Source organism: Pelodiscus sinensis, chromosome 6, assembly GCF_049634645.1.
Source record: "Pelodiscus sinensis isolate JC-2024 chromosome 6, ASM4963464v1, whole genome shotgun sequence".
Taxonomy (NCBI): Eukaryota; Metazoa; Chordata; order Testudines; family Trionychidae; genus Pelodiscus; species Pelodiscus sinensis.
The window spans coordinates 8,924,407-8,940,148 of record NC_134716.1 but is presented as its reverse complement, the minus strand read 5'-3'; the positions used below and the strand labels follow the sequence as shown (position 1 = coordinate 8,940,148).

General features: G+C 46.8%; 1 protein-coding gene across 17 annotated transcripts in view; it reads right to left on the bottom strand.

Annotated features, from left to right (window-relative positions):
• PALM2AKAP2 (PALM2 and AKAP2 fusion) overlaps window positions 1-15,742 on the bottom strand; it is a 356,683-nt gene that overhangs the window by 36,365 nt on the left and 304,576 nt on the right. Inside the window, exon 1 of one of the 17 annotated variants that reach the window (XM_025190529.2) lies at window positions 11,707-11,725. The exons of the other annotated variants lie outside the window; for them this stretch is intronic. The gene's annotated coding sequence lies outside the window, so the exon portion shown is untranslated. Of the gene's footprint in view, window positions 1-11,706; window positions 11,726-15,742 lie in introns of those variants that run through there. 17 annotated transcript variants of the gene reach the window in all.

The window sequence follows — 15,742 nt, the reverse complement described above, 5'->3', positions numbered from 1 at the left end:
CTCTGCGGCCAGGGCAGGCTGGTGCTCCTGATGCCGTATAGAATGGCTTGCTCCTGGAAGCGCCTCTAGCACTCCAAGCAGCAGCACAACGTTCACAGTGCTCAGGGAGGGGGGTAAGGAGAAAGGAAGAAACGGCCTGTTTTGCCTCCTTAGCACAGTAAGTCCAAGCAGACGGGGAGCTATATAATTCCCCCAATTCTTCCCCGCACCATTTTTTGATCAGACAAATCAGCAGCCAGCCTGAAACCAACACTTTCCATTACCCTGCACAAACTGGACCCAAATAATGAGTCTTTTGATCTGGTAGCATTTCTACTCCCTGTTCACTGGTGTGATGCACTGCACAAGGTGCAGGGCAACACAGAATCATATCCCAGCCCAGATCTTAGCTACCAGGACTAGATTTAATAGTCCCAGCTAAAATGGGAACGTTGGCAGGTACCAGTCTGTTAATGCATAAAGGATACCCATATATTCCTGTAGTACCTCTAGACCACCCATGGCTTTGCGGCTGAGTTTCCTTGGATAGCAGAGCCAGTAGATAAATCTCAGTTTAGCCCATTTGATTTTCCTTTTCTCTTTCATTCGTCTTCAACAAAACAGTCAAGCTGCAAATCTGAAATTCTAGTAAGCTGTGATTAAACTTTCATTTTCAGGAAACTGTGGTATTGTTACTGCCATAAGTCCTAGGGTTGCCAGGTATCCTGTTTTGAACTGGACAGTCCAGTATTTGAGCTGTCTGTTTGGGAAACAAATTGAGAAAATATAAATGAGAAAATATAAATGTCTGGTATTTTCTAAATAAGATGGAATGTAGATTGTGATGGAATGTCAAGTGTGTCCAGTATTTTTGTTGAAACCATCTGGCAACCCTAATAAGTCCTCCCCATTTTCTGCAGGCAGGCAGAAACCTCGGGCCTTAGAGAAGCCCTGCAACAAAGTTTCACACATCACTGAAGGACATGGAAGTCTCCAGTAACCCAAAAGAAATGCAAAAGAGGACGAGGATGAGATTTGAGACACAAGAACTTGTATTCAAAATTAATTCTCATTCTCCGCTCTCTTGCTCATTCTTGTCACCTCTTCCAGCCTGACCGTGAAATCGAATTCTAGCAACACATGAAACTGTCGGAAAGTGCTTTGGCTTGGAACGGGGCTTTTCTCAGCTCTCTTGGATGTTTTTATCAGTTCAAATTCCAATTCCAATGCTGCTTTGCCTCTGCATTGATTTCTGAGTAAGTCAAAACGTTAACACGTCATTTAGTATTATTGCCTGTTTATCTTTATTGCTCTAAGTGTAAGGGCCAGTACAGGATGTGATGATAGGATGTAATCCAAAATGCTGTAGGAGACATAACATTAGCTCAAGGGTCATAAAAAAAATTATAATAGACTGCACACTGATGGCTATTGGTTACTACCTGGCAACACTGTTATTGTTAACAGAGCTATTGGCATTTCCATTCTAAATTCCTATTTATAGTAACTTGCCTGTAAAATCTGCTTGGAGCTGAAATGAGGCAGAAAAATTGCAGGAGATGGGGCATCTCTTTAAACAGCACCTCATCCCAAATCACAATGGCGTACAAATGTTACATGGGGCACATTCTCCTTAAATGCATTTCAGCCTCCTCTTGCAGTAAAAGAGTTGCAGTGTATTTAGACAGGAAATGATGGATGCTGCACTCAAGCGAAGCGACGGGGGAATTCAGAGACAGAACGCAGTTTCCCCACTGTGCACATCTGACCGTGGCACCAGGGACGACATTCTGCTTCCACAACGTGCCACGGAATCTTTAATGATTGGGAGCAAGGCCCCTCTCTTTGCCCAGCCTCTAATCCTGCATCAGGATCCACTGCTGAGTACTGACACTCATGCAGAGTCTATTTAATCCAATGGCACTGACTACACCAGGGGCCAGTCCTCATGGGTCTGATGCAAGATCTGGGCTTAAAAGAGCACTTGTAAGGAGGCAGCCCTGAACACCAGGTGGTGCTACGGAGTCAAAGAGGAAAATATGTTGCCCACTGAGGCTATGTCTAGACTGCAAGCCTCTTTCGAAAGAGCACGTCTAGACTGCACGCGGAACTTTCGAAAAAGCAAGCCGCTTTTTCGAAAGAAAGCACCGAGTGAGTCTGGATGCTCTCTTTCTAAAAAGCCTGTTTGCTTTCAAGAACGCCTTCTTTCGAAAGAGCACTTTCGAAAGAAGGCGTTCTTCCTCGGGGAATTAGGTTTACCACCATCGAAAGAAAAGCCGCATTCTTTCGATTTAATTTCGAAAGAACGCGGCTGCAGTCTAGACGCAGGTGAAGTTTTTTCGAAAAAAGGCTACTTTTTTCGAAAAAACCCCTGAGTCTGGACACAGCCTGAATGAGCAGCACCTGTCCCCATAGGTTACTTATGCTAAGTTCCACACAGGTCCAGCTTTGCTTAGCTGGCGAGCTCTGAGGGGATGACAGCACGTATACAATCTTTTTAACATCCCCCCTTTAGGTGAAATAGTGTGGGGTGCACACTGACCCACACATCCACAACCAAATTATTTTTGTGCACTGATGTAACTTCCTATAAACAACTTTTTTTGTAGTCATATACTTATGTCAATTAAGTCCTTAGTATATTTGTAGTTGCCATATGTGACGGGGCAGGCGCCGCGGTTGCGCTCCCCCGCTGTAGCGGGACGGGCGCCGCTTCTGCGCTTCCCCGCCGTAGCGAGGCAGGCGCCGCTTCTGCGTTCCCCCGCTGGGACGGGGCAGGCGCCGCTTCCGCGCCTCCCCGCACGGAGCCCAGACCCGGGGGGAGCGAAGCAGGGGCCCGCCCCACGGCGCCGTACACGGGGCCAGGCTCCGGGACGGGGCTTGGCTCGCCGAGAGAGCAGGGGATCAGGGGAGATCCGGCGGAGCGAGGCTCGGGGGGCCGAGCTGAAGAGGGGCAGCCCAGCGGACGCCAGGACGTTCCGGCGCGGCCGGAGGACGTCACTGGGCGCGCCCGGGGGGCGGGGCGAGAGGACGCAGACGTCGGGGGCGGGGCCTCCTTTCAAGGGCAGCGGGGAATCCAAAAGGAGGAGAGACTCCGCTGGAGGAGGAGGAACGAGGCGAAGGACAACCCCGCACCGGGACGGGAGGACTCCGAGGGACTTCGAGGCACGAACCCTCGGCGGGGACGGAGACCGGGGGTAAGCTGGGGAAAACCCCGGGCTGAGCCGGGAAGAAGCGACCCAGGGCGGGGCCGTGGTCCCCACGAGTGGAGGGTTTGGGGGAAACTCGTCCCCCTCCACTATCCAGGGACTACCGTCCCTGTCTTAGGGCCCTGGGTCAGGGCTCGGAGTGTGGGAGGGCCCGAGCCCCCTTCCCGGTCCCCTCGGCCTGTCGGAACGCGGGCCGACAGCAGATACGACAGGGGCCGCTAGCAGGCGGTCAAGTGTGAAACTTAGGGAGCACACCGAACTTGGGGTGACTGCCCGAGACTGGGGGACACCTGGTGACACCATAGTAGTAAGGTATCTTAAATGCCTGGGTTATTAGAAAGTCAAAGCTGCCTTCTTTTACATGTCTGTATTCCATAACATTTATTTATACCCACAGTAGTATTAACACTGTAATGATGGCTGATGAGGGGAGGATTCTACCTAAGAATTCAAAAGGATTTGCACGCAAAAGTAGTGAGACAACCTCTGGTGATCAGTGTGCACTGTTTATGGAGCTCCAGTTTCCTCCACTCTTCCCAGAGATCCCACTCGCATTTGAAAGACTTAGGAACTAGAGACCATTCTGTTTGCAAATGCCAAAGAAAGATTTTTTTGGTTCCGTGAAGATTGCTTAGTCATCCATTGTGGGAATAAGGATGGCTTTGTAGCTAGGGTAGAAGATTGGGTGTCATGAGACTGAAGCTCTATTCGTGATTGTGCCACAAGGCACACGATAGGCCCATCACATTGAACTTGCCTCTGCCTATTTCTTCTACATTACTGTGCTATAGACAGATTACCTGGAGGGCAAGTGACTCTCTCTAAGCCACAGCAAGCATTTTGTCTGGGCATATGCTGGATAAGAAACATGCCTTTTGAAGCCAAGTCTCTGAGGTTTCAGATCCAGCATGGAACCAGTAGCTGGAACTGAAGTCTTAACTACTAACTCTCCTAAAAATAAGAACTTTCCTTTAAACAAACTTAATATTGCAAACACTGACAATAAAACTGGACTAGCCTAAGGCTATGTCTATACAGTGGGCTGTGGTGTTTGTAGTGTAGACCCTTCCTATGCTGAAGAAAAGGTTTTTTCCCATTGATGCTAGCAATCCACCTTCCTGAGCGATACTAGTTAGGTTGTTGAAAGAATTCTTCTGTCACCTTAGCCTTTTCTGCATCAAGGGATAGGCTGGCTTGACTATAGCGTGGAAGGGTGTGAATCTTTCGCACGCTGAGAGACATACCAGGGCCAATCTAAATTTTAGCATAGACCAGTGTTTGAGAGAAGGAACTGGATCTGATGATGGTGACAATCTCTCCACTACTGCAACTGGAAGGAGCTGAGATGGCAGCGAGCCCTCCCCACCCTGCCATACCCTTTTACACTTTTATACAGGGTAAGGAGAGCCGGGTGAGTGTTCTAATAAACACGGATGCAGAAAAGGTTAAGGCAGTGGTCCCCAACCTTTTGAGGTTGTTGGGCACCAGGGGGCGTGGCCATTTGCCCGGCGGGCGCCAGAGGGCGGGGACACTTGCGCGCCCGGGGGCGGGCCCCCCCCATGCCGCGCGCCCGGGGGGCCCGTGTTGGGGACCACGGGGTTAAGGCTAAGTCTACACTATAACCACCACAGAACATGTTATAGACATGGCCTTTGTTTAGTCCAGTTGAGCCCAGAATGCTATGGGAAGGTTTCACTGTCTGAGCTGCACGAACTAACAGGTCTCATGAACGAAACTATGCAGAGAACACTCGAAAGAATTACCACTATTTCCCCCAATAAACTTCTACTTCATGAAAAAGCCCCCAAAGTTCCCTACAACCATGCTGGGTGCACATGATGCCTTAAGATGACATCATGTGGTATTCAGCTGCACAGCAGACAGATTTAAGGCTGTATTAACTCCAGAATCAGGCAAAGCAGACAATGAGGGGACACTAAGAAGGAGAAAGCGTAATTTAGATGAAATTCAGCAAGCTTTGGCTTTATGTCACATGGAATGGAAAGAAACAGCAGCGATAGCGCTCAAAGGCATAACCGAGTTCCACCCCTAAGTGTACTGCTCGGACGAGAAGGGAGAAGAGTCACCCTTTCAGGGCTTGCTAAGTGCCACTCTCTCAAAAAAAATCAACCAAACAGAACAGCTTTTCCCCAATCCATTTTTTCCAGAAACACAGAGCGGAGCACACAGTGGTCATTTTTAGGCCATTTAATTACAAAACATAATACAAATGCCAATAGAAATCTTGTATTTATTCGATAGTACCTGGGGACGGGGCCAGCAGCAAGTGTGCTCCCAGTCCTGCTCCCAGAGAGCCCCCCGCCACCTGGTGCTGCTGCCTCTATCAGAAGAGATAAAAAATGGCTCCCTACACAAATCGGCTCCTGCCTGCTGCCATGCATTGCTGTCTCTTTGCAGGGTGGCAGCAGTCCATCTGCAGGGACGTTGTTAAAGAAAATACATTACATGCATCGAATCACCCAGTTCTCAATACAGGCTCTTAGCAGAGATGTTATAAACTGCTATCTTAAAAAGTCTCTGATGTACATCCTGTGTCAGGATGGGTCCACGGTCCTTCCCTGCAAGGCTGCATCTAGGATCAGGAGCTGAACTCAAGACAAGATGGAGATTGCCACATGGCACTTATATACCTCTCCCGGCCTCTTCCAGAGGCAGGTCACATGCTTCAGGGATCTATCCTTGTTTTACATGCTGGCAGCCATTATGCCCTGGCTGGTTTGTAGGTAGCCAGACACATTCCTTCAGGTGTGTCTCTGGCACTTAGAGATCTATTGTCCATGGAGCCTCACTAATTAGCGTAGCCATAGAACGAACATTCCTGGCACACTGCTCTGCATCAGACAGAGAATTTTCCAGAATCCACCCAGAGTACATATTTATAACTGCACATACAGATATTGCACACGTACATGAATAGCATATACAGAATCAGTGGAACATAAGCTTTCATGTGACACCTCACATGGCCCCCTTTGTATCAACTTTTGGAGCAAACACCCTCCCCCCCATGGGTGCAGCAATGACCTTTAAAATTCAATAATGTGACACACCCATAAAACCGAAACTATTTGTGACACGTGTCCTCACCCACTCATGATGACTCTTGTTGCTATATACAGATTCATTGATTTAGCTTGGTACTTTGGAAAGATTGAGTGCCACTGTTCTGAAGTACCGTACCCTTTTCAGGAGGCAAATGTCTTGGGTACCCCAAGTTTCACCTCACTTAAAAAATACTTCCACATCAAATCAGACAAAGCAAAAGCATCACATCACACTATTACTAAAAATGGTTTGCTCTCTCATTTTTACCATATACTTATACATCGACTGTAATATATTGTACTTTCATGCCAGTGTACAGTATGTAGAACAGTACAAACAAGTCGCTGTATGAAATTTGAGTGCATACTGACTTCACTAGTGCTTTTTACACAGCCTGGTGTAAAACTGGCAAACATGTACATGAACTGATGTATCCTCTCCCCCCAGAAGACTTCTGCATAGCCCTGGCCGAGAACCACTGTTTTAAAAGTATAATCTCTGCAGGAAAGTGCACTGGTGTTTAACATGGCTCCTGTATACATAGGTCATATGGCTGTGGTAGGTAACCTGTGGCACATGCAGCCCATCAGGGTTCTCTGTGTGACCCACGACTCATTTTCTTTACCTGGCAGGGTTGCCAGATTCTGCAGGTTTCCGTCTGTGTCGTTTTTTTCCGACCGATATTACTATAGTGACACGTGCGTAAAGCAAGGGCACAGGAAGTGAGGTGGCTGCTGGCTGCACACAACAGTGACTGAGAGCCGTGCGTTCCCTCTGCATCCAATCAAAGCGCTGCTACGGTTCCACTCCCCTCCCCCTCCTCCCGGCACATTCTAGGTACACAAGTGCAGTTAGCAAAACTATTTCATCCCCTGAGACCACCTTGGTTACAACTACCTTGTGGCCCACTGAGATGAGGGAGGGCCACCCAGGTAGCCCACCCTCTAGCCTAGGTTGCCCTTTCCTATTGTAGGGCCAAGTGGAGAAAGCGTTGGACTAGACTCAGGAGACCTGAGTTCTATTCCTAGCTTTACCACTGGCCTGCTGGGTGACCATAGGCCAGTAATTTATGTCTTTCTGCTTCCATTTCCCCATCTTACAGTGGGGGAAGTCTAGGTTGGACATTAGGAAAAACTATTTCACTAGAAGGGTGGTGAAGCACTGGGATGGGTTCCCTAGGGAAGTGGGTTACCTAGGGAGGTGGTGGAATCACCATCCCTAGAGGTGTTTAAGTCTCGGCTTGACAAAGCCCTGGCTGAGTTGATTTAGTTGGGATTGGTCCTGCTTGGGGCAGGATGACCTCCTGAAGTCTCTTCCAACTCTATGATTCTATCTGTAAAATGGAGATAATGATCCTGAATGCCATCATAAAGCATTCTAAAATTTATCGATGGAAAGAAGTGAATAAGAGCAAGGAATTGTTATTGCTATTTATGGATGAATATATATTGTATTGCACTGACACTATAAGCCATTGGTCATAAAATGCTTTAAAATATATCGTGTGTTTCTATATGCTCACTTTATAAGGATGCAGATATAAATTAACATAAAAATACTGATTTCTTAGAATGTGGTCTCCATGAACATCTTATCAGTATAAGAGAATATAGATTTACAAAACCATGTAAGGGACTAAGACTGGTCTTAATTTTAACAGAAGATGTGTGTCTAATTCCCCAAGATGCCTTTTAAAATCTTAACCACATCCTTTCTCTCACTGCATATAAAAATATCCATTCAGAAACACACACTGATGAACTGAGAAACACTGCCATGCTAAAGGAGTGGGATGGGGCCAAAAGAACTAGCAGCTTTTGACATACTGGTAAAAAAATAATTAAATAAACAAAAATCTTAAAAGCGTTTTAAAGAAAACGAAGTCAGGAGCCACACATTTGAGAGAGGCGGTTAATAAACCAAATGCCTACAGTTTCTTGTTAGGAATGGCATGACAGGATGTTGGAAAATGCTCCATATGTGGCTACCACTGCTGTCTCCAGGCTTAGTCTATGTATGACTTACCATGTGAGCCTAGCCTCATAAGCAGTTAGCAGCTCCATCTACAGATTCTAAGTTGTGGTCAGACCACACCCTAAACATTAGTCATCTAGCACTGTGTCTCTCAACCAATGGTATGCGTACCCTTAGGGGTATTTGAGAAAAGTCTGGGGAGTATGTCAACAACTGAAATTTGGAGAAAACTAAATTTTTGTTTTAAGTTTTACAGCACTTTTTAAATTTTTGTACTTTTCACACCCAAAAATTTCATCCCCCACCTGGCTGCGATTAAATTGTTTAAACAAATGTGTTTCAATGGTAGGAAAAAAATTGTGTGTCTCCGAAAATTGTAGGTATTGGGGTACTTACCAATTTTAGGTTTTTTTGAAAAGGGAGTACTTTATAAAAAAAGGTTGAGAAACACTTATCTAGAATACTCCCCTGGGGGATATTTAACTGGGAATAAAACTGGGGATTTTCTCTGCTCTTTGTTGGATCAAGAGGTTGCTGAGAAATCCTAATGAATAAGATGAGCTCTCTCACAACCCATTCTCATTTCCCACAGCCAACACAGACACAGACACACACACAAAGATACACTCCTTTTCCTGCTGAAGAGCCCCTGATGAACTTACCTGTCACACATATGGACTCCATCAAGGTATTTCATTAAGGCAGTTCCTTACTTGCTTTTGCAACAAAGCAAAGAATTCACGTAAGAGTGGAGAAAAAATTCAGACCAATGTTATGAAGTGAACAAAGCTTGAATGGCGTGAACTCTCCTGTCTCAGATAGCTGTCAAGTATCTGTGTTAGTCTGGATCTGCAAAAGCGACAAGGAGACCTGTGGCACCTAGACTAACAGATGTATTGGAGCATAAGCTTTTGTGGGCAAAGACCCACTTCACTAGACATGCATCTGACAAAGTGGGTCTTTGCCCAGGAAAGCTTATGCTCCAATAGAACACCACTCGTCATCACCTACAACCCCCAACTTAAACCTGTCCAACACATTATCAATAAACTACAGCCTATACTGGGACAGGATACCAAACTCCAAGTGGCTCTGGGAAACAGACCAATAGTCTCCTATAGACAACCACCTAACCTCAAGATGATTCTTACCAACAACCACAGGACATACCACACTAATACCAACCCTGGTACCTTCCCTTGCAACAAACCCCATTGCCAGCTTTGTCCATATATTCATTCTGCTGATACCATTATTGGACCTAACCAAGTGAGTTATAAGATCAAGAACACATATTCCTGCTCATCCAGAAATATAATTTATGCTATCATGTGCCGAAAGTGTCCATCTGCTATGTACATTGGACAAACGTCTCAGACACTTCGCCAAAGGATTAATGCCCACAAAACAGATATCAGACAGGATCACAAAGAAAAAAACTATTTCTTGCCATTTCAACCAGAAAGGACACTGTCTCAACGACTTAACTACCTGCATTCTGCTACAAAGACATTTTACATCTGCACTTGAAAGGGAATCCTCTGAACTGTCATTCATGCTAAAATTCGACACTCTCCGGGGGGGATTGAACAAAGACCCCAACTACCTTATCCATTACAAAGATAGCTTCCCCAATTATCACCTCTAATACCATTAGCTCACAGACATCTACCTTTCCCCACCTCTAATATCATTAACTCACAGACACTTACTCCCCCCCTCCCCCCCGCATTCCCCTTCTGTTCTGAAATGTGATTTGTCCTTTTCATATTTGTTCATTTTTTTTAATTGTATCCTTTGGTATATATGGTTGTGACTATTTTCTTCCACCATTTGATCTGAGGAAGTGGGTCTGACCCACGAAAGCTCATCATCTAATAAACCATCTTGTTAGTCTTTAAGGTGCTACATAGTCCTGCATTTTGCTTCCAATACATCTGTTAGTCTACAAGGTGCCACAGGACTCAGATAGGTGGTCACTACAAACTGCAATTGAGAGTTTTCTTTTTCCCCCCTACTAAGATATGATCCTCCAGCAACAAATAAAATAAGAGTGGGGTAGGTCACTTTGCATTGGAATGACCATCACTGCAAACACTACTGTTAAATGAAGAGCTGTCACCACCAGAAACAAAGTCCCATTTAGCTGGTTAACCGGTTAAACATTACGTTTTACCAGTTAACCGATTAAAGTGGGTGTGGGTGGGGGAGCCATGGTACCATCCTGCCATGGCTAGGTTGGAGCTTCCCCCACTCTGCTGCAGGTAGAGGCTACTCCAGCCCATCAAGTAGGGTTGCCAGATGGCAGGTGGCCGCCTGTTAAGGCCAAAAAGCCTCACCATGCGTTTCTTAAAGGGGCCACGCTGTGTTTTATGTTGGGGTTTTTTTTGTTTTTGTTTTTTCCCCCCTCTTAACAACTCTTGGAGACCTTTTCTTTGCGCTTCGGTATTTTTTCTGAAACCATCTGGCAACCCTACCATCCAGATCAGTCTCTGCTTGTGTTGCGCTCTGGCTCTGGATGACAGAGCAGCCCTCTGCCCACGGCAGGCGGGAAGATGCTCCAGCCCCCACCAGTTACAATTAACTGGAACACATGACCTGTTAAGGGTGCTGCTTGCTATCAACCATTCACATCCCGTCTCACCACGTTCCTGTCTCAATCAGTTCAATATTCAACTGAAAATAATTGTAAAAGCAGTTTCTAGAAGGGCTTCAAATTAAGCCAAAAGCAGTACCTCTCCATTTCCCACCATTCTGGAGTCTACAAAGCAATCTGGACCGGGCAGTTATTGAATAAATTACCCAATAGGCTGCACCTTCCAAAACTGCCTCTCCTGGCCCCATAATACCACCAAAGAGGCAGGCTGTTTACAAACAGTCCAGTGCAGCACATGAATACTACAGCAAAGTTGGGGATGGGGTAATAATGCTCTGAGTTTTTAGAAACACCCTCCCCAAATCCTCATTTTTCTTAAGCGCTTGGAAGAGAAAGTTACGGGCTCTCTCAGGGCATTCAAGAGATATCAATCGAACCATCACAGCTCGCAGAAACCTGTGATATGTCTGCTGCTAAATCTCACGATCCACCACGCGGTTTCAATTTACTTTGGTACCAAACAAATAAAAAAGAATGAGCTATATTTTAAATACGCTCTTTAGAAAAAATGCTTCCTATCTCTACAAAGATGTTTTCTGAAATATTGTTTATACTACTTAAGCATAAGTGCAAAGAATAAGAACGTTTGTCACTGGAAAAGATCTGCAAGCAGTTAGAGAACAAAGTCAGGCAGACATTCATATACTTCAACTCATCTTGTCTGTCACAAGAACTAGCCAGGATGCGCCTAGATTATGCAGGAGTGAAAATAGAGATTCCAGCAGTGTTACACATGACAGGGATTTAAGTATACCTCCCTCTTTTGAATCAGGAAGACTTAATGAAGGCACAAGCCCATAGGTTAGGAAACATTTAGCTTACCTCCCCTGCCACCACTTCTTTTGGTGTCTGTAAATGCTGAAGCAAGAAAATGTCTTTCCCCGCCCCCCCCCCCCCCCCCACACACACACCCCACCCTCCTCAACTACTCAAATTCCTTCCCTGTGTTTTTTGTTTGTTTTTACAGAACTGTGATGTCATGGACTGAAAGAGCTGGTTTAAGAAAAGAAACAGGCCACCCTCCAGTCCATTCACACAGAGAGCTCTTTAAAAAAAACACCAGGCCTCCATGCAAAACAGCACAATTTAACTTAAAGACTGAGCCACAATGTCAGCATTAGCTTCCCAGGCACCTGCAGACAGCATAAATAGCATTTTTTTTGGTTTTGCCTTGAAGTGGGGGGGGAGTGGGGGGAGGCACAGGGAGCACATCAGCAACGGGTCAGGTAGTTAGAGGAAAAGGCACTGTGAAAGACACAAGCCACGTGCCACGTTTTACACCAGCTGAGAAATAAATAATGGGTTGCCTTTTTTCCTTCCACAAAATGTCACTGGCTGTATGTGGGGCAGGTGTGGTGACCTTGTGGTTACTGCGGAGCTGAATTAAAGCATGCCAGGGGACGGGACAGGAAAAGCAGAAGTAGAAGCTATGCTGTCTAGGCGCCCATGGGGAGTACTATGGGATCTGGAACTTGTTCCCTGCCTTGATCCAAAATACAGGCAGTTACGTACAAGATAGGGACTGTAGGTTTCTACTTAAGTTGAATTTGTACGTAAGTCGGAACTGGCGTCCAGATTCAGCCGCTGCTGAAACTGACCAGCAGCTGACTACAGGAAGCCCGAGGCAGAGTTTCTCTGCCCCAGGCTTCCTGGAATCAGCCACTGATCAGTTTCAACAGCAGCTGAATCTGGACGCCTGGGACAGAGCAGCTGGGGCGCTGCCGGGTAGATCCCCGCAGCGCCGCACCTCAGCGCTGTGGGGACCAACCCGGCAGCACCCCAGGTGTCCCCAAGTCAGCTGCTGCTGAAACTGATCAGCGGCTGATTCCAGGAAGCCCGGGGCAGAGAAACTCTGCCTCGGACTTCCTGTAGTCAGCCGCTGGTCAGTTTCAGCAGCTGCTGACTTGGGGACGCCTGGGGCAGAGCAGCTGGGGTGCTGCCGGGTTGGTCCAGTAACACCGAGGAGCGGCGTTGCGGGACCAACCGGCAGCGCTCCAGCTGCTCTACCACAGGCGTCTGCGAGAAAAGCCTGGTCTGCTGGGGGGGGGGGGGGGGGGGGCATTAGCTGCTCCTCCTCCCCCCCCCCCAGCAGACCAGGGAGACGCGGAGCAAATCCGCGGAGGACCTGGGCGGTGGGACCGCGGCGCGTCTGGGCGGTCCCGCTGCCCGCATCCTCTGGGGTGAAAAAGCCCCGTTCGTAAGTATGGATCCGACATAAGTCGGATCTGCGTAACTCGAGGACTGCCTGTAGCCTGAAAGTGGTCATTTTCCAGGCACGCTGCAAGAGACACCTATCAGAGGGCTTCAGTAGAGGATTGAGAATACAATTCCCACAACGCAGAAGGGCTGCAAACGAGCGTCCGTAACGTCTGGCTGGCTGAGCGCCTGCTAAAATTACTTCGATGCTGCTGGGATTTTATTCCCTGTGTTTTTAATGAGTTTAGGATACCTAGAGTCATGGGTGAGCGCCTTTTTATTATTTCAAATCTAAATTAAATATTGACTTAACCCTCAGAATGCTTCTGTCTCAGGTGCCTCCACCTTCCAGATCTCTTTGTGACTGGCTCTCCCTTTGAGGGAAATGAGGTTTACAGACCCTGCAGGACCAAACCTCTGCTTTCTAAGGTCTGGTTCTTGGAGACACCTTCCTCCAGGGAAGGACCCTGGGGATATGCTTTGTTGACCTTAAAGTCAATCTTACCCATTTGTGGCATCTGTCTCACTTAAGGTGTTTTCATGAGGTTTGCCTAAAGATACCCAAGGCAACAGGAACTGAGTGCAGGTACTGATCTAATCTGGCTTGGGCTGCACTGGGCCTTGCGAAGTAGGTCTCCCACCAGCCCAGCTCCCATCCGAGAGGCTAGAAGGAAACACTTGAGTGAGCAACTCTGGAGGAAGCAGGAAGCTGTGATCCTGAATCACTCTGCAGATGACCCATCTGATCCAGCAGCAATGCTGAGGGGATCCTACAGGAGTCCAAACCAATGCAGAGCTTGAAAGAGTAGCACAGTAAACTGGGTAATTCAGAAACTACTTCTGTACTTGTCACCCGCTGACTGAATCTGTGGAAAACGGGCCGATGGGAGGCAGAGGATCCATCTACGTTAAAACAACATAAACCATCCTGATAGGGGCTACTCTTGCAACGGTTTCTGAATAATGTGCGCTTATTGAAACTAAAGGCAACTTTTTGCTGGCAATGGAGAGGTTGCTAATAAGCAGCAGCTGCTGTACAACCATCACTCTTATTAAGAGGCTCCGTAGCATGGTGGTAGCCATGGCATCAGGAGTGGAATCTCGACAATGTCACAAAACCTAAACCCCAAGCCTCTTCCTCTCCACCAGCTTCCCAAGGCCTAGGTATGGTAGCAGAGAGATATCATCCAAGAGTGTCAATTTGCAGAGATTGTCCCAGCTCCCGCGACTGGTATGCACTGAATCTGAGGAGGAGTGGTGCACTGGTGGGGGATACTGGCCTGATTCTTCAATTCCCTGGTCTGCACCACACTTCTTTTGTGACCTTAGGGAAGTTACTTTAGTTCTCCATCTGTAGGGATGTTGCAAGAAGAACATAAGAGTGGCCGTACGGGGTCAAACCAATGGTCTATCTAGCTCACTATTCTCTCTTCCGACAACGAGCAATTCCAAATATCCCAGAGGAAACGAACGGAAGAGGCAAACATTGAGTGATGTATTTCCAACGGCCATGCCTACTTCTGGCAGAGATCCAGTGTGGGGTTGTATTCCTGGCCATCTTGACTGATACTTCCATGAATTTAATCTAATTCTTTTTTTGAGCCCCATTCACAACACCCCTGTGAGAATGGCAGAGAGATTGATACTGTGATGTGGGAAGTAGAGCTTCCTTGTGTTTGTTGTAAACCTCTTGCCCATTCATTTAATTGGGTGACTTCTGGTTCTTGTGTTAAGTGAAGGAGTGATTAGTGCTTTATTCACTTTCTCCACACCATTTATGATTTTATAGACCTCTGCCATATCAACTACTTTGTAATCTCACTTCCAAGATGGAAAGTCCCAATCTTATTAATTTCTCCGCATATTGATGCTGTTACGTCTGCTTAATAATTTTTGTTGCCCTTCTCTCTACTAGGGATGTCAGGGAGCGTGGGGCTTCTGCTTTTGAAATGTACAAGAGCCCCAGTGGAATCGCAGCAGAAGTGGTGCGAACGGAGACTGCTTCAGTCCCCGCTGGCATCATTTCCCGCTGTGCCTCTATCTCCCCTGGCCACCCCCCATGGAGGCACCAGCTCCTGCTCCCCTTGCTTTGCTGCCTCTCTGTGATAGAGGCAGCAAGGGGGTGGGGGAAGGGGGAAGGACGTGACTAGTCGCTTACATCTCTACTCTGTACCTTTTCCAATTTTAATATTTAACAGCGTACAGTTGCACGGACACAACATGGGAAATACATTACAGATTGTGAAGTACTCAGCTAATAGGGCAACAGGTGTCAAAAGTATGTAAGACAGAAGGTATATGCAGCGCAGGCCCCAGTGCAGGCCTCTTGAGTTCCCCAGTGGTGGTGTCCAGGGCAACCCTCCCCCACACAGGATCTGCCCCCTACTCCAGCCCTTCCTCCAGGCTCCGCCTCTCTCCAGCTCTGTTGGAGTTGAAATTAATATATTGAAAAAATAGGAAAATATCCAAAAATATTTATGATACATGTAAATTGGTATTCTATTATTGCGTACCAGTGAAATTAACACTCGTCAATTTGATTTTGAAATCTTGTAAATACAATTTAAAAAAAATATTGTGACAGCCCTACAATAATGCAATCATTTAGTCTTTTTTTTGAGACTCAACAATCCCTCAGGTTGAAGCATCAATTCATAGGATA